The 21,431-nt window shown below is 44.2% G+C and overlaps 1 protein-coding gene across 1 annotated transcript in view; it reads left to right on the forward strand.

The window, feature by feature from the left end:
• The window catches only part of cacna1ba (calcium channel, voltage-dependent, N type, alpha 1B subunit, a), a 664,407-nt gene that overhangs the window by 89,627 nt on the left and 553,349 nt on the right, over positions 1-21,431 (forward strand). The window lies entirely within an intron of this gene.

Here is a 21,431-nt window from a genome sequence, read left to right on the forward strand (position 1 = left end):
TGCCCTTGGAGGGCAATTGAGAGTCAACCACATTGCTGTGGCCCTGGAGTCACATGGAGGCCAGACCGAGTAAGGATGTCAGATTTCTTTTCCTAAAGGACATTAGTGAAGCAGATGGGTATTTCTGACAATCGACAATGGTTTCATGGTCATCAGTAGATTCTTAATTCCAGACTGAATTCAAATTCCACCATCTGCCGTGCTGAGATTCAAACCCGGGTCCCCAGAATATCAGCTGAGTTTCTGAATTAATAGTCTAGCGATAATACCACTCGGCCATCACCTCCCCAGGGATTAAGTTGTCTCCTGGCTGAGGACTGAGGATTCTGACTCATGCATGCTAACCTTTAGGATCCTGGTAAATGGAGAGATATTTTTGTGGGCCATTGGATGCTTGGCAGCCCAGCGCAATCAGATCCTCCGAAATTTCACTGAAGGTATCATTTGTGGGTTGCTTGTTGAACAGTGTTTAGCAACCGGGTTCAAACATAATCTATACTTTTGCTTATCTGAGTTTTGCAGGTTTAATCAACTCAGGAGAGCATCAACAAGTAATGAAAACTAGGTTCAGTGATGCACGGATTTTGATGAAAGTGTAAGAAGCCTGACTAACTTGCTTTTTTTTTTCTGCTGTAGACAAAAGGGTTTCTGTCTGTCATGGAAGAAATACCTTGCTGAAGTGTTGTTGAAACCTGCAGTGTGCAATGTTGTTATAACGCCACTTGCTGTTTGCTTATCTTACAGTCTGCTGATGGGATTCATCGGCACACAAATATTGATTCAAATGAGTGAAATATACGGTTCCATTTAACCTGAGTCAATGGTATGATGAGTGTAAATATGGCCTCCTATTCACTGCATCTCAAAATCCTTTTATTTAAATGTGTTCGTTACGTTCGCAAAGGTCAATAGAAAACTACTATAGATGCAGACTACCTGAAATATAATGGGAATGTAATAAAATAGCAATCAATATGCCAGACAGAATAAATAAGTTAGAAGTTGAATTGTAGCTCTGTTTCACTGGTTTATTACAACACCAGGTTAAAGTCCAACAGGTTTATTTGGAATCATGAGCTTTCGGAGCGCTGCTCCTTCATCACCCGTTCCCCCACCCAACCCGCCTCGATATCCATCCCCCACGGCAGTCCCAATCTCCTGATTTCCCCCCTCTCTGCCCGCAGCCTTGAACCCCTCCTCCCCCTCCCCGATGGCCAGCCCTGATCGCTGATGAAGGAACAGTGCTACGAAAGCTCGTGATTCCAAATAAACCTGTCGGACTTTAACCTGGTTTTGTGAGATTACTTACTGTGCCCACCCCAGTCTAACGCCGGCATCTCCACATCATCCCTGCTTTGTCATCAGAGAGCTTTTCTGAAGTTCTGACTGAGCAAAAGTTACAATCCTATTTCCAACCTGTTCTTTTTATTGATAGGTTAAGTTTATTTTCTCATCTCTTTGAGGTTTAAAAATTGGTAAGAAGGTTATTTTCGATCAATGCGTTTGTTCAGGTAGATTTTTTTTGTTGTTTTAGGTTTTTTTAACTAGTTGCGAAGATCACAAATGTAAAAATGCATTTTGAATGCATTGCTCAGGCCGGATATGAAAACCAATCATCGCAATCGGAGCGAAGATGGAGATCCTTCAGCCCACTGTGCCAGTGCCAAAAGTAGCTCTTTAACACAGTGGATGGGCAACTTGTGGCCTGGGGCAAGGGGGGGGGGGGGGGGTGTATGGTGGGGGCACATGTGGCCTAGCTGGGTTCTGAGTGCAGCCCACAAGACATTTCGTTGACCCTTACCCATGCACAGGGTTGCCACATTCCGCTGATTTTCATCCGTGTCGTTTTTTTCCCTACTGGTATGACTGAAGTGATAAGCAAGTAAAGCAAGGGCCAGTGGAGTGAGGTGTGTGCTGATTGCTCACAACATTGGCTGTAAGAGCCGTGCGCTCCCTCTGTGTCCAAAGCATAAATATTTGTTTGTTTTTACCACTTGAAGTTGATGATCATTTTATCAATGTATAAATGATTAATTATTTTCCATAACTTTCTGTGAAATGTAATTAATCTTATTCAATGGGGTGAGGGGGCATGCTTAATGAACAAGCTCGATTTCAGCTGACTGAGATGAAGGAGGGCCACTCATGCAGCCCACTCACTAGCCCAGGTTGCCCATCACTGATTTAACAGGAGCAGCCAACTCTCAAAATATATTTTACTCTTACTGTGTACTTTTTTAAAAAAGGGTGGAACTCTCCCCAAAAAATTCTAAATGCCCAAAACTGGAGTAAATGGCACTGTTTTTTTCAGCGGGATTTTCAAAATGAATCTCCCACACTCTGTGCGTTGCAGAGTACCTCAGCGTGAATCACGCTGAAAATCAGGGGGCGGTGCCTATTCCCACTGGAGAGGCTGGCAGCATAGTGCTGAGCGGGCCATTGCGAATGTGCCGCTCTGTCAGCGCCGAGATCAGCGCACGCGCAGTAGCCCCGCACTGCCGGCCTCCAGATCACCAGCCAGCTCAGCAATCCCACATTGCTAGCCTACCAAGCCCCCCACGGCCTGATAGCTGGCCTTCCGGACCTGTCTTTGAATATTTCCTACCTTTTGTAGGTTTATTCATTTCCGCTTCAACCAAGTTTAGTGCAGTTGATGTTTATCTCTGCTCTTCGTAGTTCGCTTGCGTCTCTCCCTACTCTCTCAAACTTAGCTACATGCTTCACAAATCTCTGCGGTTATCATCCCCTCTGCGCTCCGTTGCTGCCATCGAGAAATGGCTCATAGTCTTTCGACAACCACTTTTGCTGATCCTTAACTCTACTCATAATGTTCCTATTATCAGATCATTCTTCAAATCCTTTCCTGCTACTGTGGTAATTGTGTATTTAATCAATATTACCAGCATTTATCTACTAAATTCCTTCTGGGTGTTCTTGACTGCAGTAATGAATCATGTTTACTTTATTGATAAAGGAAAATAATTGGATGTGTTATTTTTGTAGCAATTATATGATAAAATGGACCAAATAGTTTTAAAATGGTCTCAGCCCTATGTTTGAGTTAGTCGCATATATGGACAGGTGTACTATTGTTAAATGTTGAATCATAGTTGGGTACCATGGTAAAATGTTATTGGTGTTATACCAATGATCTATGGTCATGAATTGTTAACTTTAAACTCTGGCTAAAATTCAGCCAGTGTAATTCAGACCAAGAACACACAACTGACTACAAGTGACAAAGCTCCTGTGGGATCCTTTATCATTCAGTACCATTATCACACACTCTGTCCATCATCTGAGGATAATGAAGCATATCGCTCACTGAACCTGGGTTGCTGCCGCATGAATTGGGTTGTTGTTACACCGGTCCAATCTATCCACAAGCTTACGCGCTCCTAGCAACCAGCGGGGTCAGTTTTATGAAACATCTGTCCTCAGCTACAGATGCACCCCGTTGCTATGCCACCTAATACACAAGCAAAAATAATTATAATTTAAGCTGCCAAGCTTATGAGGCAATAAATGACAGCAATGCTGAATAAATAATCAGACTGCAGGGAGATGTATTTGTGAGAAATCGTAGCAAGGTTCTGACAAGGAAGTAGGCATTCAGACCATTCTGTCTGTACCAGTTGACAGAGAGCCCAAGCAGACGAGTGTGTTTTATTCATTTGTGGGACATGGGCATTGCTGCTGGCCAGCATTTATTGCCCAACCCTAATTGCCCTTGGAGGGCAATTGAGAGTCAACCACATTGGTGTTGCTCTGGAGTCACATGTAGGCCAGACTAGGTAAGGACGGCAGATTTCCTTCCCGAAAGGACATTAGTGAACCAGATGGGTTTTTCCAACAATCAACAATGGTTTCATGGTCATCATTAGATTCTCAATTCGAGATATTTTTTATTGAATTCAAATTTCTTCATCTGCCGTAGCGGGATTCGAACCCGGGTCCCCAGATCATTAGCTGAACTTCTGAATTAATAGTCCAGCGACAATACCACTAGGTCATTGCCTCTCCCGTTGGGTGGCAATAATAACAATGAATTTTGCTGATGCTTTTTTATGGTGGTTTTTGGTCTTCTGTGGGGAGATAGTGGTATTGTCATTGGATAAGTAACCCAGAAATCCTGCAGATCTAGGTTCAAATCCCACTACGGTAGATGGCAGAATTTGAATTCAACTAAAATACTCTGGAATTAAAAATCTACTGATGGCCCTGAAACCATTGTCAATTGTCATAGAAATCTCATCTGGTTCGCTGATACCCTTTCGGAAGGAAATCTGCTGTGCTTACCTTATACACGACTCCAGATCCGCAGCAATGTGATTGTCTCTTAATTGGCCTCCAAACTCAGTTCAAGGGTAATTAAGGATGGACAATAGGTGCCAACCCAGCCAGCAGTGCCCACATCCCATGAATGAATAGGAAAACTGGTGAAATTGTTGGTTTTGTGTGACATGCTGTATTTTCAGAAGAGAGCTATGTCAGGAATGCTTTCTAAAAAGAATGATTTGTTCCCGGGTTGATTTCCTGGCAAGGCTGTGTTTACTGTCCATCTCTGTTAGCCTGAGGGTATTGTGAATGGATCACATAGTGTGGGACTAAAGTCGTGTCAGCCAGACACAGCTGGAGTGGTAGCTGCCCTTGTTTTCTCAACTACCTGATAGACTATGGTCTCATGTTATTTTCGTTCGGTGGTATGTAATTTGTCGAAAAAAGACTTAATACCCTGTTTTAGTGGATAGCAAATGGCAAATGTTCTTTATTCTGAATTCTGATCAGACCTTTGTTAAAAAAGTGATTAATTTGGAGTGATTAAAATATTATTCTTTAACGATAGGACTACCTTCTGATTGGCCATAAGCTGCTTCATAAATTGTAATATGAGGCATATATGGTTTGCAAAGCTGTCACAACTGACTGGGGGCGGCACGGTGGCACAGCATTGCTGCCGCACAGCGTCAGCGACCCGGGTTCAATTCCTGCCTTGGGGGACTGTCTGTGTGGAGTTTGCACATTCTCCCCGTGTCTGCGTGGGTTTCCTCCGGGTGCTCTGGTTTCCTCCCACAGTCCAAAGATGTGTGGGTTAGGTGGATTGATTCAGTACTGACACAGGATGGCAGAAGTGAAAAAAACAGCAAGCATTAATATTGCGCCTCGTATGACCCCAGGACATAGCATGCTTCACAGCTAATGATGTAAAAAGTGCTGTGTGCACAAGAATCAACATTTGTTTCCTGGAGTAGAGAAGTTCACCAACAAAAATCACCATTGAGTCTGCACCGACAACAATCTCGCCCTATCTCCGTGACCCCACACATTTGCCCTGCTAATCCCCCTGACACTAAGGTGCAGACTCAATGGGCTGAATGGCCTCCTTCCACACTGTGGGATTCTATGATTCTACCAGATACTTTATCCGCCCACTTTCAGTCATAGCTTCTCTGTTTTCAATTAAGTCGTACCATAATTCTTATGAAAAATCTACAATATAACTGGGTGAACGTTTTTGTTTACACAAATTGCTGACAAACTTTGTAATGAGCTTCCATTGGGATAGTCCAGCTCATTAACATCTCTCTGGTTGATGCTGCCCTCACATTAATCACTGAATAAATAGCAGTTTTGTTATTAAAGTTTTGTCAAACAACAAGAAAGCTGCACATTTGAAGAAAAGCATGTGGTTAAACCATTGCGATTGAAATGTTAATCTCTGGTGGACAATCTGGCCAGTATTTTACAACCTCGCTTGGGCGAGGCTCGTAAGATCCGGCTGGAGGCCAATGAAGAATTGCGTTCTGCGAGCTGCGCCCACTCCGATTCTGGGGCAGGCGTGGCAGTCAAATTCCAGTGTCCGACTGTCAATCATTCCTTTAAATTAGCCCCGAGGCTGATCAGATTTTATTACTGCACATTTTTTGTTGGTGAACTTCTCTACTCCAGGAAACAAATGTCGATCCTTGTGCACACAGCACTTTTTACATCATTAGCTGTGAAGCATGCTATGTCCTGGGGTCATACGAGGCGCAATATTAATGCTTGCTGTTTTTTTCACTTCTGCCATCCTGTGTCAGTACTGAATCAATCCAGCTTGCATAAATGTTTTTTTATTTATTGGTGTCACAAGTAGGCTTACATTAACACTGCAATGAAGTTACTGTGAAAATCCCAGAGTCACCACGCTCCAGTGCCTGTTCGGGTACATTGAGGGAGAATTTAGCATGGCCAATGCACCTAACCAGCACAACTTTCGGACTGTGGGAGGAAACCGGAGCATCCGGAGGAAACCCATGCAGACACGGGGAGAAAGTGCAAACTTTGCACAGACAGTGACCCAAGCTGGGAATCGAACCCGGGTCCCTGGCGCTGAGAGATATCAGTGCTAACCACTGTGCCACCGTGCCGCCTTGTCCCCTAATGATGTGCCTTAACCCTAATCTCCAAAGCTGATCCAATATGACTCCAGTGTGAAACTTTCCAATTTTTACAGTTGTGGGCTGGATGGGTAAGATTGCCAATTCCCATTGAACTGTGGGTGGTTTTGGGAACTTCCTGCAAGTCTTTTTGATTGAAGCTGACCAAAAGTATTTCATATTAGATCCTTACAAGCCATTGGGACATCACAGTTTCAGTCACCACTAGCCACTCACCATATAATAAAAGCAAATTACTACGGATGCTGGAATCTGAAACCAAAAGAGAAAATGCTGGAAAATCTCAGCAAGTTTGGCAGCACCTGTAAGGAGAGAAAAGAGCTGATGTTTCGAGTCCAGACGACCCTTTGTCAAAGCTAAAAGGCTTAGAAAGTGGGAGATATTTATACTGCAGGGTGAGGGAATGAAAGATGAGTCATAGCCACAGAAACCAGGGAAACCAGTTAATAGCTGTCCACAGGGAGAATAAAGGGTGTGAATGGCCAAACGGCACTCACCATCCTGACTTGGAAATATATCGCCGTTCCTTTGCAGTCACTGGATCAAAATCCTGGAATTCCCTCCCTAACGGCATTGTGGGTCAACCCACAGCACGTGGACTGCAGCGATTCAAGATGGCGGCTCACCACCATCTTCTCAAGGGCAACTAGGGATGGGCAAAAAATGCTGGCCAACCAGCGACGCCATGTCCCATGAATCAATAAGAAAATACTCTTTAGTTGGGGCTGGATTTGAACGACGGTGTCAGAACTTGCCATCTAATTGCACAGCTTCATTAGATGCAGTTTTTAGAAATGGTTTAATAGTCAATCTAATCTCAACCTATCTTATTTACTCTTCTCTAAGGGAAGGTTGTTTTTCATCTGTTTTGGTTCCACCAATCTGTACTGCATTTTGACCACATGATAGCTCACTGATCTTCAGACCTGTCATAGTTACGTCCTAATTAAGTGTTCATCCACCAGAAGATGATGACTGGTGCAGTGGTACAATTTCATAGGAAGTGGGTTGGGGGACAAAGACGAGAATAGGATCAATACACCCGCGGCCGAATATGCCTTTTCTCCGATACTCATGTTGCTTCCCATGCTGAGACTTAGTGCCCAATCTCTCACATGAAGGGCGGGATTTTCCAACCACGCTTGCCCCAGGACCGGAAAGTCCCGCCTGAGGTCAATGGACCTCAGCATGGTCCACCCACCACGGGAATTGTAGTGGGCAGGATGGGGGGAGGGGGGGGGGACAATATTCCGCCCAAAGAATGACTATTTGGAGGAAGTATGAGAGGAGTTTCACAGCTCATGGAACCAGCAAGGCATCCACAACTTTGAGAGGAGGGACTGAGAAACGTGGGGAAGAAAAAGGAAAAAGAAATCAAATCAACAGTGAAACTTGGACATTCCAAGTCTACATCATAGAATAGAATCATAGAATCCTTACAGTGCAGAAGGAGGCCATTCGGCCCATCGATCCTGCACCAACCACAATACCACCCAGGCCTTATTCCCATAACCCCACATATTTACCCTGCTAGTCCCGCTGACACTAAGAGTCAATTTAGCATGGCCAATCAACCTAAGCCGCACATCTTTGGAGTGTGGGAGGAAACCGCAGCACCCAGAGGAAACCCATGCAGACACGGGGAGAATGTGCAAACTCCATACAGACAGTGACCCGAGGCGGAAATCGAACCCTGGTCCCTGGCGCTGTTAGGCAGCAGTGCTAACCACTGTGCCACCGTGCCGCCCATGGTTTAGTATGTAGTTCAACATTCCAATTGTTCTACATCCCAGACCCGTACATGCACCCACTAATATACCAGGCAACAGCCAAACGTTTTAAGGGCTGGTCTTAGTTCTGCAGTGCTTACATTGGAATCTGCAAAACAAAAAGGCAAATTAAATAACCATTTTATATTTTGGTAATATTTTGCACTGTAATGTGATAATGCAGGAATGGAAATTTTCTGTCTCAAAATCAATTGCTGGCACACAAAATAAACAGAAATCAAGATTAGCAATTAAAATAGCAGCAGTTTTGTGGCTTATTTTGTCATTAGCAGTAGGTGATTTTTGACAAAGGGTTATTTTAATTGGAAACCACTTTGTTTTGTAAGTTGTAATCTGAGTGTTTTTACCTGAGAATTTATAGATTATTCATTATCCAACGTTGTATCCAGGAGTCCATTATTTTCATTGTTAATGGCTGGGTCTCTTGGTATTTTAACTTGTCTTGTGTGATGAATTATAACACATACGTCGGAGAGTGTGATTCAAAGGTATCATCAGCTTAAATGGGGCACCTCATTAATTTGCATTCGTAGAATCATAGAAAACTTACAGTGCAGAAGGAGGCCATTCAACCCATCGAGTCTGCACCAACAACAATCCCACCTAGGCTCTATCCCCATAACCCCGCGTATTTACCCCCCTAATCCCTCTCACCTATGCATCCCGGGACACTAAGAGGCAATTTAGCATGGCCAATGCACCTAACCCGCACATCTTTGTCCTGTGGGAAGAAACCGGAGCACCCGGAGGAAACTCACGTAGACAAGGGGAGAACGTGAAAACTTCACACAGACAGTGATCCAAGCCGGGAATCGAACCCAGGTCCCTAGAGCTGTGAGGCAGCAGTGCTAACCATTGTGCCACTGTGCCGCGCATTCGCCTCAAGGTTATTCTTTACCAAGATGCCAGAGAGTCCAAAATTGTCAAGAACAGTTTTAAAAACATAGAAACTACAAGCAGGAATAGGCCATTCGTCCCTTTGAGCCTGCTCCGCTATTCATTTTGATCAGGGCTGATCATCGAATTCAATATCCTGATCCCCCCAATACCCCCATATCCATTGATTTCTTTAACCCCAGGAGCTATATCTAATTCCTTCCTGAAATCACACAACGTTTTGGCCTCAACTACTTTCTGTGGTAGTGAATTCCACAGATTCCCCACTCTTTGGGTGAAGAAATTTCTCCTCATCTCAGTCCTCACCCTCGAACTATGACCCCTAGTTTTGGACTACCCCATCATCGGGACTATTCTTTCTAAATCTATTCTGTGTAATCCTGTTAGAATTTTATAAGTTTCTGTGAGATCCCCTCTCACTCTTCTAAACTCCAGTGAATATAATCCTAACCGATTTAGTCTCTCCTCATATGACAGACCTGCCATCCCAGGAATCAGCCTGGTAAACCTTCACTGTACTCCTTCCCTCTTTGATCATTGTTAAATCACCCTCAAGAACTGGATAACCTGAAAATGGCCGGACAAGTAAAAGTGGGACGAAATTTGGAGGCAGAAAATTTGGATGGAAAATTGAGCAACAAAAATAAGGCAAAATATATGCTTGGGTATGCTTTCAGTAAACCAAGTCTTACTGAAGCTAATACACCAGCGGGGATGAAAATCCATAATTGACTGTCGAAAGCACTGAATCATTCTTGTGTTTTAATTGAGCTTCTGGGAAAATATGTCTGTGTTCACGATGGAAATGGAGGTTAGAACTGTGGTGGTCACTTCAAACACTGTACCGTTTGAATAATCATTAGGTATTTTCACCAGATGGAATGCACCCAAGAGTACTTAAAGCAAAGTGGGGTAAATGAAAGAGAGCTATTGCAGAAACCTTTCACCAGTCATTGACACCATGCTACCGGAGATTGAAAAATAGCTAATGTTATTGCAGGCTTGACAAAACAAAACAATGGCAGGTACATAATGGAAGCTTCAATTTGATTGCTGTAATCAAGTAAAGCATTACTGTACAATGAGAGATGGGTGATCAAAGGCAGAAGATGCTGAAACTGAGGAAAAAATTGCTATATGCAATAAAATCATGAATATTTAATTTTGTTACATACAGTGACGCAAACAGTGCCACTTCCAGGAGCAAGTCTTTGCATACGAGTCATTTGCTTAAGAGTTACAGCAGAAACTATCCTCCGACCCTTTCTCAATTTCTCTTGGTACAGGCTTACACAAGAGCAGGGAGTGACTAAGACGTTGAAGCATGACATTTTATGGTCAGCAGTGTTTTTTTGCAAATCTTTCATGCAGGCTTAGGGGAGTTTGCCACATACTTACTTACATTTTCAATTCCTGGGTTATGTGTGATGTAATGTATCTTTACTGATCACTTTAGGCTCATTTTGATCCCCAGCTCTCTGTGTCGGTGTGGTTTTTCCAACAGTAATAGAAACTTGTTCTGTGTGATTAATATTAAAGCTGTAGAGGGCAGCCTAGCGGCACAGTGGATACGTGGCACTTTGATCAAGTGTAATAAATTATTTTTACTGTCATCAGCTTGGTAAAAGGGGTGAAGCAGTTGCTCGTAGCCTAGGGATCAGCACAAATATCTTGATGTGGCACAATGCTGCAGAACTCACCTCTATTCTTCTTAGTCCTGGGAGTATGGGGTGATACAGCAACATGGGGATTGGGTCTTCGCTTGTGCGCACCTGCCTAATGAACTGGAATCCACAGTGTGATGGGATTAAGGAATGATGTTTTCATGCTTATCAGTTTGCAGACTGGATTGCATCAAATGCAGTAAATAACAACATGGTTAGAATGTTCAAGGTGAATTGGGTTGATTTTCCATCTTAAACCCATACGCCTGACACTCTGATCAAATTTCAAGATAATAATGGATGGGTGATCCTCACCAATGTGATCCCCAAGTCATTGCAGCATATAACTGGTTGTTAAATGAATTCAGGATTCACCGTACCTGTGAGTCAGTTCCACGTTTTCCTCACCATGTGTAAAGAACAATATGCTGATATCCACCCTAAATATGTCCTTTACAAGCTGCGTCCATTGCTCCTTTGTTCATTTAATTTTCTGGGTTTATCTTTTTGTGATGTTTGTCACCGGTATTGATTCTCAGATGCCTTCCTTCAAGGTTGAAAATCCCAAGTGTCTCCTCACAACTTGAGTCTCCAGCAATAGAGATCAGACCTGTGGGTTTTATTTTTACTGCACTGCTTTCAACATCTGAATGTCTCCTTTCTTTGTAAGCAAGCAGAACTGAAGAGAGAGGACTGAGAAGTGTACTCGATCTCAGTAGACACCTATTGACCAGACAGCAGGGAGCTGTACAATACCATTGGTGCTGATTTCAAATAGCCCTGCTGAGTTGGTGTTGCTTGCCAATGTGATTCGCATCTTGCTCCCTTCCCCCTGCTGACACAAGGGGATCTCTCAGAAACGGGGGGTTGGACTCCGGTCCCACCCAACATTTCTAAAGGTCTGCAAAAATCTGGCCCTAAATCTGTGATAATGCAAATAAATTCAGGAAAAATTGAACCACAAGTTCCCTTCAAAAGCCAGCACATTTTCAAGCACAATCTGTGTTAAGGTTGGGGCGGCACGGTGGCACAGTGGTTGGCATTGCTGCCTCACAGTGCCAGGAACCCGGGTTCGATTCCTGGCTTTGATCACTGTCTGTGCGGAGTCTGCAAGTTCTCCCCGTGTCTGCGCGGGTTTTCTCCGGGTGCTCCGGTTTCCTCCCACAGTCCAAAGATGTGCGGGTTAGGTGGATTAGCCTTGCTAAATTGCCCTTTAGTGTCAGGGGAACTAGCTAGAGTAATGCATGAGGTTATGGAGATAGGGGCTGGGTGGGATTGTGGTCGGTGCAGGCTCGATGGGCTGAATGGCCTCCTCCTGCACTAGAATTCTATTCTATGATTCTATTGTTTCTTGCGCCCAAAGCAGAGGTGCAGATTAATTGTCCATTCTGTTTCTTACGCAGTTTGCTTTACAATTCCCTATTTTCCAAATTAATCTGTGTCAGGGGGAAAATAATTCTGCAGTTACATTTTATTACTAAAAAGTCTTAACTGTGAAAGGATTAAGCCAAGAAATGGTCAACCTGCAAAACATCATAGAATCCCTACTGTGCAGAAGGAGGCCATTCAGCCCATTAAGCCTGCACCAACAACAATCCCACCTGGGCCCTATTCCCCTAACCCTACATATTTACCCTGCTAGTCCCACTGACACTAAGAGGCAATTAAGCATGGCCAATCAATCTAACCTGCAGAAGCTAGAGGGTGGTTGTAGAGACTTGTTTTTCAAACTGGAGACCTGTGACCAGCGGTGTGCCTCAGGGATCGGTGGTGGGTCCATTGTTATTTGCCGTTTATATTAATGATTTGGATGAGAATATAGGAGGCATAGTTAGTAAGTTTGCAGATGACACCAAGATTGGTGGCATAGTGGACAGTGAAGAAGATTATCTTGGATTGCAACGGGATTTTGATCAATTGGGCCAGTGAGTTGACGAATGGCAGATGGAGTTTAATTTAGATAAATGCGAGGTGATGCATTTTGGTAGATTGAACCAGGGCAGGACTTACTCAGTTAATGGTAGGGCATTGGGTAGAGTTACAGAACAAAGAGACCTAGGGGTACATGTTCATAGCTCTTTGAAAGTGGAGTCACAGGTGGACAGAGTGGTGAAGAAGGCATTCAGCATGCTTGGTTTCATTGGTCAGAACATTGAATACAGGAGTTGGGACGTCTTGTTGAAGTTGTACTAAGACATTGGTAAGGCCACACTTGGAATACTGTGTACAGTTCTGGTCATCCTATTATAGAAAGGATATTATTAAATTAGAAAGAGTGCAGAAGAGATTTACTAGGGTGCTATCGGGACTTGATGGTTTGAGTTATAAGGAGAGGCTGGATAGACTGAGACTTTTTTCTTTGGAGCATAGAAGGCTGAGGGGTGATCTTATAGAGGTCTATAAAATAATGAGGGGCATAGATCAGCCAGATAGTCAATATCTTTTCCCAAAGATAGGGGAGTCTAAAACTAGAGGGCATAGGTTTAAGGTGAGAGGGGAGAGATACAAAAGAGTCCAGAGGGGCAATTTGTTTTCACACAGAGGGTGGTGAGTGTCTGGAACAAGCTGCCAGAGGTAGAAGTAGAGGCAGGTACAATTTTGTCTTTTAAAAGCGTTAGACAGTTACATGGGTAAGATGTGTATAGAGAGAAATGGGCCAAATGCGGGCAATTGGGATTAGCTTCGGGTTTAAAAAAAAGGGCGGCATGGATAAGTTGGACCAAAGGGCCTGTTTCCATGCTGTAAACCTCTATGACTCTATCTTTGGAGTGTGAGAGGAAACTGGAGCGCCTGGAGGAAACCCAGGCAGACACGGGGAAAATGTGCAAAGTCTGTCAGCGAGCCTCTGATACTTTGTCAGAGAGTCGGTGCAGACTCGATGGGCCAAATGGCCTCTTTCTGCACTGTAGGGATTCTATGATCTATGAGTCATTATGGCTTCTGTGTCGAGAATGTGTTGGCGGCACATTCTCAAAAGCTGAATATGATTGCGTAAAATGAGGTGGTTTTCTCATGGGGTGAAGACCTGGAGCAGGAATTTATTGCATATAGCTCATATAGTAAATGAATTGATTAATCATTCATTTAGTGCAAGAACCAGCCTCCTTTAAGATTAAAGTTATAGGGAAAAGCCATTTTATTTTAGGCTATGAATGTTGCACAGTTGTATGCATGGCCACGATCTTTATAGGGAGCAATGTGCGACAGGAACCCAGCTTATTTAATTTAAAGCATTTTGTACTGTGTATCTAAATAAGTGGCTGTCAGTACTTTGCAAATCATGTTTAGTTCTGCAACATCACTAAACAAAAGAATATGCACACATTTTAAGGCAGGGTACTCCACCATTCTCTAAATCGCTAGAATTAGTGAGCTCGGTACAACAGTGCAGCAGTTTTCTTTCCTGTCTTGACCGAATCTTTCCGATTTTTAAAGTAGGTTGAAGCATTGGTGTTCCGGATTGTTTCTGTCCTTGTTGCTCCTCATGAAATGCTGTAACACTTGCTCCAAGTATCAATAAAATGCTTGTGAGCTGGATATTCCAAGCAACCTGCTGACTAAGTGAAGTGTGGGATCCATCGAATCCACAAACTAAGAGCATATTGCAATGACCGAGTTAGAAAGCAAAATGAGTTAGCGGCATGCTGGGTAAACTGAGGTGTGCATGCTATGTATCTATGTATGTGTGGACCAGTGGGCACACAGATGGGCATCGGTGGCCATCTTGTAAGGCTGTATTGTGTTGCCAGGAGACAGTGTTTATTCTGGGAAAGCCGGTTTCAATTTGTACTATGTGCTGAGTGCAAGGGGATCGGCAAATAATATTTTGTGCAAAAAGTAGATGTTATTTTCCAGTATTACACTGAGTTATTTGCTGCTGTTAAATGGAAGCTTCCAGCGAGTGTATGTATTGTGCGTGTGTGGGTGTGTGCGTGTGGGTGCATGTGTGTGTGCATGTGTGTGTGTGCGTGAGGGCGTGAGTGCGAGTGTGTGCGTGTGTGTGCATGTGTGCGTCTGTACCTGTGTGTGAGTGCGTGTGTGTGTGTGTGAGTATGTGTGTGCATGTGCGTGCGTGTGTGAGTGCGTGTGTGTCCGCATATGTGCGCGTGTGCGTTTGTGTGCGTGTGTATGTGTGTGAGCAACATACGGTTCTGAAAACAGAAAATGCTGGAAATACTCGACAGATCTGGCAGCATCTGTGGTGAGAGAAACTGAGTGAATGTTTCAGGTCATGACCAATCATCAGAACCTGATAAACCCATTTCCTATTTTTATTTCAGAATTCCAGTATCTGCAGCATTTTGATTTCTTGTTTGGTTCTCACCTGAGTTTGACACATTTTGCACCTTCAACAGGGGTTGCTGGAAAGCAAACGCACTGGCTAGTTTTTCTATTAGGTTCAGGGATTAATAAAAGGTCTGAATGAAAGCAGTTTTCAGGATGCAAATCTAATTTATTATTGGTCACTGAAACTATTGGCCTGAATATTTCAGATGCCTAAGTTTCCCTTCCCGTCATCTGAAGAGTTGGGGAACACTATTCCAGAGGCGAATAAGCATTAATTAGCCGCAGGTGGGACTCCCTCCCACTTAAGCGCCTCAATTGGGTCAAGAGTGGGCAATTATCAATTAACAACTCTGGTCCAAGGCCTTGCCTATATTCGCTGTGAGGTCGGGATGGCTGAGAACCCGGACAGAATTCCACTCCTTTAATTTCACATTCCATAGAATCCCTACAATGCAGAAAGAGGTAATTCGGCTCATCAAGTCTACACCGACCCTAAACCAACCCTCTGAAAGAGCATCCCACCCAGACCCCGATCCCCATAACCCTGCGCATTTACCATGGCTAATCCAGCTTTGGACACTGAGGGCAACTTAGCATGGCCAATCCGCCAAACCATCTTTGGACCGTGGGAGGAAACCAGAGCACCCAGAGGAAACCCATGCAAACATGGGGAGAACGTGCAAACTCTGCACAGACAGTCTCCCGAGAACGGGGTTGAACCCGGATCCTTGGCGCTGTGCTAACCTCTGTGCCTTTGTGACTCCCCTCTTCTTCCGCCTACAAGCCTGCCAGTGGGGTAACGTGAAAGTTGGGCCATTGTACCATTGTTTTGTGTGAGTATGTATGCCGTGCCAGATTAGACAATACAAATTGAGTTTTTTGGCATTTATGTACCTTACACCCCAATCTGGTGTGGGGAGAGCGGTGGTTATTAGACTGGTTATTGCCAATTTCATGTTTTCTGTGAAATTGAACGCTGGGGACAGTTAACTGGAGCTGAACCCTGCAGATTAACAACACTCTGAAAATGGCTGAAGGCTGTCTGCATGCAAGGCTGTATGGGCGAAGAGCATGTTTGGAAAGAATCTACAGACAGCGAATTAACTGGCTGGACTGAGCTGACATTTGTTGTTATTATCAATTTGTATTTAACAAATGGTTAGTTAGACATTGGAAAGAGCCTAAAACCAAATTCGAAGAGCCACACAGATTAATTGCGCATAGCTGGTTCTAGTGAAGTGAATGCCTCAACACCGATGCCTGTTAAGATGAGGGCTTTCATGAGCAATATCCAAGTTTATCCCTTGGTAGACCTAACAATCCATTGGGGTATCTCAGTCGCACTGAAGAACAAATAGTTTTTGAGACAAAGAATTGTATTCATTGGCGTTTAGAAGAGTGAGAGGGGATCTCATAGAAACTGATAAAATTCTAACAGGGTTAGACAGGGTAGATTCAGAAAGAATGTTCCCGATGGTGGGGGAATCCAGAAATGGGGTCATAGTTTGAGGGTACGGGGCAAATCATTTTAGAACTGAGGTGAGGAGAAATGTCTTCACCCAGGGAGTGGTTCTGCCCGCGTCTGCGTGGGTTTCCTCCGGGTGCTCCAGTTTCCTCCCACAGTCCAAAGATGTGCAGGTTAGGTGGAGTGGCCATTCTAAATTGCCCGTTAGTGTCAGGGGGACTAGCTAGGGTAAATACATGTGGTTGTGGGGATAGGGCCTGAGTGGGATTGCGGTTGGTGCAGACTCGATGGGTCAAATGGCCTCCTTCTGCACTGTAGAATTCTATGATTTATGAATTCCGGCCTCGGGTCACTGTCTGTGTGGACATGTGAGTTTGCATGTTCTCTTCATGCCTGTGTGGGTTTCCTCTGGGTGCTCCGGTTTCCTCCCAAAGTCCAAAGATGTGCAGGTGAGGTGAATTGGTCATGCTCTATTGTCCCTTAATGGCCCAAGATGAGTAGATTAGATGGATTAGCCATGGCAAAATGTGTGGATAGGGCAGGGGGGAGAGGGCATGGGTAAGATACTCTGTCAGAGAGTCGCTGCAGACTCGATGGGCTGAATAGCCACCTTCTGCACTCAGGGGATTCTACGGCTGGAATTTTACCAGCACGCCTGTCCTGGAATTGGTCACTGTCTCAGGTTCGCAGAACGGTATTCTCCGTTGGCCTCGGGTGAGATTTTACAAGCCTCGCCCGAGTGAGGTGGTAAAATCCCGGCCTATGATTCTATGAACTGAGATTTTAACAATGCAGTAACTGATAATTATCAACTTCTCTGGTTCTAAAGTAATTAATGTCACGTCTCATTTCTTCAGAAGAAAATTCATGTTCCAGAGAGAAAAATAATCTCTAATTGTTTTTTGGTTTAGCTATTTACATCTTTCCCTTGCATGTCTCTGTCCCAATCTTTATTTTACTTCCTGTACAATAATTTAAATATAATTTATGTTCCTTGTGGGGTTTTTTTTGCGCTTCCTGCTTTGTCCAATTCATGTCTTAGCAAGGACTCTTCAGTCTGGTTGGATGGAAAACCTCCATGTTGCTTACACACCACCCACAGATCCCCTGTACGTTGTGCTGGATTCAAACAGACACTGAATGACGGGCCACTGGAAGACAGCCATGGCTCAGTTTCATTGAACTCTGACCTCTGAACCACAGCTTTCCAGGATCAAGTCCCATTCCAGCCTCTGAGCACCAAGGCTGACGCTCCGGTGCTGAAGCACTGCTGCACCCTTGGAGATGCTGACTTTTGGATGAAAATTTATGCAGAGGCCCCATCTGCCTGCTCAGGTGGATGTAAACAAATCCCATGACACTATTCCGAAGTGGAGCAGTGGAGATATCCCTGGTGCCTTGGCTAATATTTATCCCTCAATCAACATCGTAAAAACAATCCTTGCCCATTATCACATTGCTGTTTTTGGGAGCTTGGTGCATGCGACTTGGCTGCTGTTTTTCCAGCCTTACAACTGTGACTACACTTCACATGCACTTCATGGACTGTAAAGGATGTTGTGACATCCAGTGGCGGTGCTATATAAATGCAAGCCTTTCTCTTTAAAGGATGTGAGCAACTGAATGGCGAAAGTCATTCTTTCGCTGCTCATTGTAAAATCTCGGCCATCATCTTTGGTCCCCGTCACATACTCCATACCCTTACCATTGATTCCATCCCCCTCACTGGCCACTGTCCCAGGCCAGGCTGCTCACAATCCCGATGCCCTTATTTGACACCAGATCAGCTTCTGATCGTATTCCATTCATTACACCCACCTCCATAACGTTGTCTACTTCCATTCCTTCCTCAGCCCATCTGCTGCTCAAACCATCGTCCATGTTTTTGTTATCTCTGGACTCGAATAATCTAGTGGACTTCTAGTCAGCCTGCCTTCCCTACTCTCCGTCAAGTAACTCATCCAAAACTCTGCTGCATTTACCCTATCCCATACCAAGTCCTGTTCATTGATTTTTTTTTACCTATGTTGTATACTGTTGAGTGTTCTGCTACTGGGAGTATCCCAAGAACTGACTCCACAGACAGACGTCGGGGAACACAGATATTAATTTGCAAGTCTCACATGCTCCACTCTCCAACTCCTACTGCCCTCCCAGGGTAGTCCCCGACAAATCATGACCCCTTCCCTTAAAGGGGCTACACCTCCAATATACATATTTTTAAAAATTCATTTGTGGAATATGGGTGTTGCTGGCTGGGCCAGCATTTATTGCCCATCCCTAGTTGCCCTTGAGAAGGTGGCGGTGAGCTGCCTTCTTGAATCGCTGCAGTCCATGTGCTGTGGGATGACCCACAATGCCGTTAGAGAGGGAATTCCAGGATTTTGACGCAGCGACTGCGAAGGAATGGCGATATATTTCCAAGCCAGGATGGTGAGTGGTTTGGAGGGGAACTTGCAGCTGGCGGTGTTCCCATGTGATGCCACATATAATGCTCAACACCTCAAATTTAACATCTTCATCCTTTTTGACTTTGCCTCTCCCTCCCTCTAATCTACTTGGGTCCAGTAACTCTTTGAGATCTTTGTAATCCTCTGACTCTTGGCACCCTGTGCATCTCTCACTCCCTCTACCTCACATTGATGGCCTTGCCTTCCGTTGTCAAGGCCAAATGTTGTTCTGGAATCCCCTCCAGAAATCGCTTTGTCTGTCCATGTCCCTCCTAAGATCCTTGTTAAAATCCTCTCCTACCATGGTTTTAGTCACCTTTCCTAGTATCATTTTTGTCTGATTGCACATATGTAAAAACATAATCATATTTTCCATCATAAAGGCGTGATATGAATGCCTGGTTTTACTGCCGACTATATGACTTGTCTCTTTTACTCAGAAACCATGGTTTGGAATGCACTTGATAGGAGGATTATAACCTTTCCAACTGAATGTTCTGCGTCAGTTATGACCTTGTATCAACTCACACTTTAGATCTCATTGCCTCCGCACGCATGAGGATGGCCTCAACTGGGACCTTGAGTTCATATCACACTACATGTAACCCCTACTATTTGGCCTGGGTTGCAAAATCCCACTAACTTTCCTGGCGTGAGACAATTCACACCTCTTTAACCTGTGATTATCCCTCTCTCCATTTGCATTGTCTTTACCTGTAAAGACTTGATGACCTGTATATGTCATGTTTGTGAACCCAACTCTCCAATTACCTGATGAAGGAGCAGCACTCCAAAAGCTCGCGATTCCAAATAAACCTGTTGGACTTTACCTGGTGTTGTGGGACGACTTATTCTTCCTTGAAGAAATTAGATAAATTTTCAATATTGTGGATTTTTCAATATAAACTATTTTCCAGATGCCTCTAATCGTTCACTGAGCACATTCAGTGAATAACTGTTGTGGAAATGATTTAATTTGATTTATTATTGTCACATGTATTGTGATACAGTGAAAAGTATTGCTTCTTGTGCGCTATACAGACAAGACATACCATTCATAGAGTACATAGGGGAAAAGGAAAGGAGAGGGTGCAGAATATAGTGTGCTGTTACAGATATAGTGAAGAGTAAGATCAGTTTGATATATGATAGGATCATTCAAAAGTCTGATGGCAACAGGGAAGAAGCTGTTCTTGAGTTGGTTGGTACGTGTAATTAGACTTTTTCTCAATGGAAAAAAGTGGAAGAGAGTATGTCCAGGGTGCGTGGGGTCATTTGCGTGATGGACTGGGCTATGTACCCTTTGTAGCTTCTTGCAGCCTTGGTCAGAGTAGGAGCAATACCAAGCCATGCAATACCAAGGAGCCAAAGCAATGAGGAAGACCCCAGATTTATTCCCCATTTGTTATTGAATTAGATGACCCTAGCCAAGGTGGTATTGGGGGCACTACAAGTCGCCTCCAAGTGAAGGATTACAGAGGGGGCAAGCAGCCAGGGTTGCACATGTTTGCTATTCAGTAACTCTGTGCAGCGATCTGCCTGTCCGCACTTTGGGTAAGCACAAAATTAGGCTGGGACCTGATAACCCCACTATTACACAGGCTGTCAATGGTCACATCTCAGGTATGAGAAAAGGGTATGAATGGCCATTTGGGTGTAAAACGTGTCTGGTTCTTGTGCAACTGCATCTCAGTGAAATCAAATGCCCTCTGCAGTAGACGAGAGAAGAGAAATTGACCCGAGAGCATTTTCTTTCATAAGTTATTTTGATACGTGTGCCATGGAAAAGAAGTAGTAATGAAAGAAATACACTGGCCAGAATTTTAACGCTTCACCCGTTCCAATTCACGTGGCGGACAATGGGAAGGTCCGTTGACCTTGGGCAGGATTTTATGGCTTCGGGATCATCCGTTTTTGCTTCTCCTTTGCAACCAATTCATGCCACAGAAAGTTTGGCAATATCGTGAGACAAAGAAACTGCCCTCCAGCAGTGCAGGAGGAAAGAGCAGCAACTGGAGTGAAGGGGGAAGACAGGAAATGTAACAAGGGGGAGAATCCGGAGGTACAGACTGGGCGAGAAGGTAGAGGGGGAGGAGAGAGGTATAATTGAAGTTAGTTTGTTTAATGAGGAGGGCACTTCATCTCCTAGGTCAGGTGCCAGGAAGCATATATCAGTTCTCAATTTTAACATAATATTTAATAAAAGTCGATGTGAGACTTGGAAGCGTGAGTGTCTCACCACAACTGTGATTATAGCAAATCTTAAACTTGCGCTGCTAACAAGATGTAACCTTCTACCATCACAGTAAACCTGCAGTTTTCAGCTGGTGGTTTAGTAATCAAGGAAACTGCGCTGCATGATCGTTGCTGGAGGGCACAAAGAGATGTGCTTCTGGTGATTAGATTTCACGGCGGGAGGGTTTGGGGGGTGGCAGGGG

Source organism: Mustelus asterias, chromosome 13 (genome assembly GCF_964213995.1).
Source record: "Mustelus asterias chromosome 13, sMusAst1.hap1.1, whole genome shotgun sequence".
Taxonomy (NCBI): domain Eukaryota; kingdom Metazoa; phylum Chordata; class Chondrichthyes; order Carcharhiniformes; family Triakidae; genus Mustelus; species Mustelus asterias.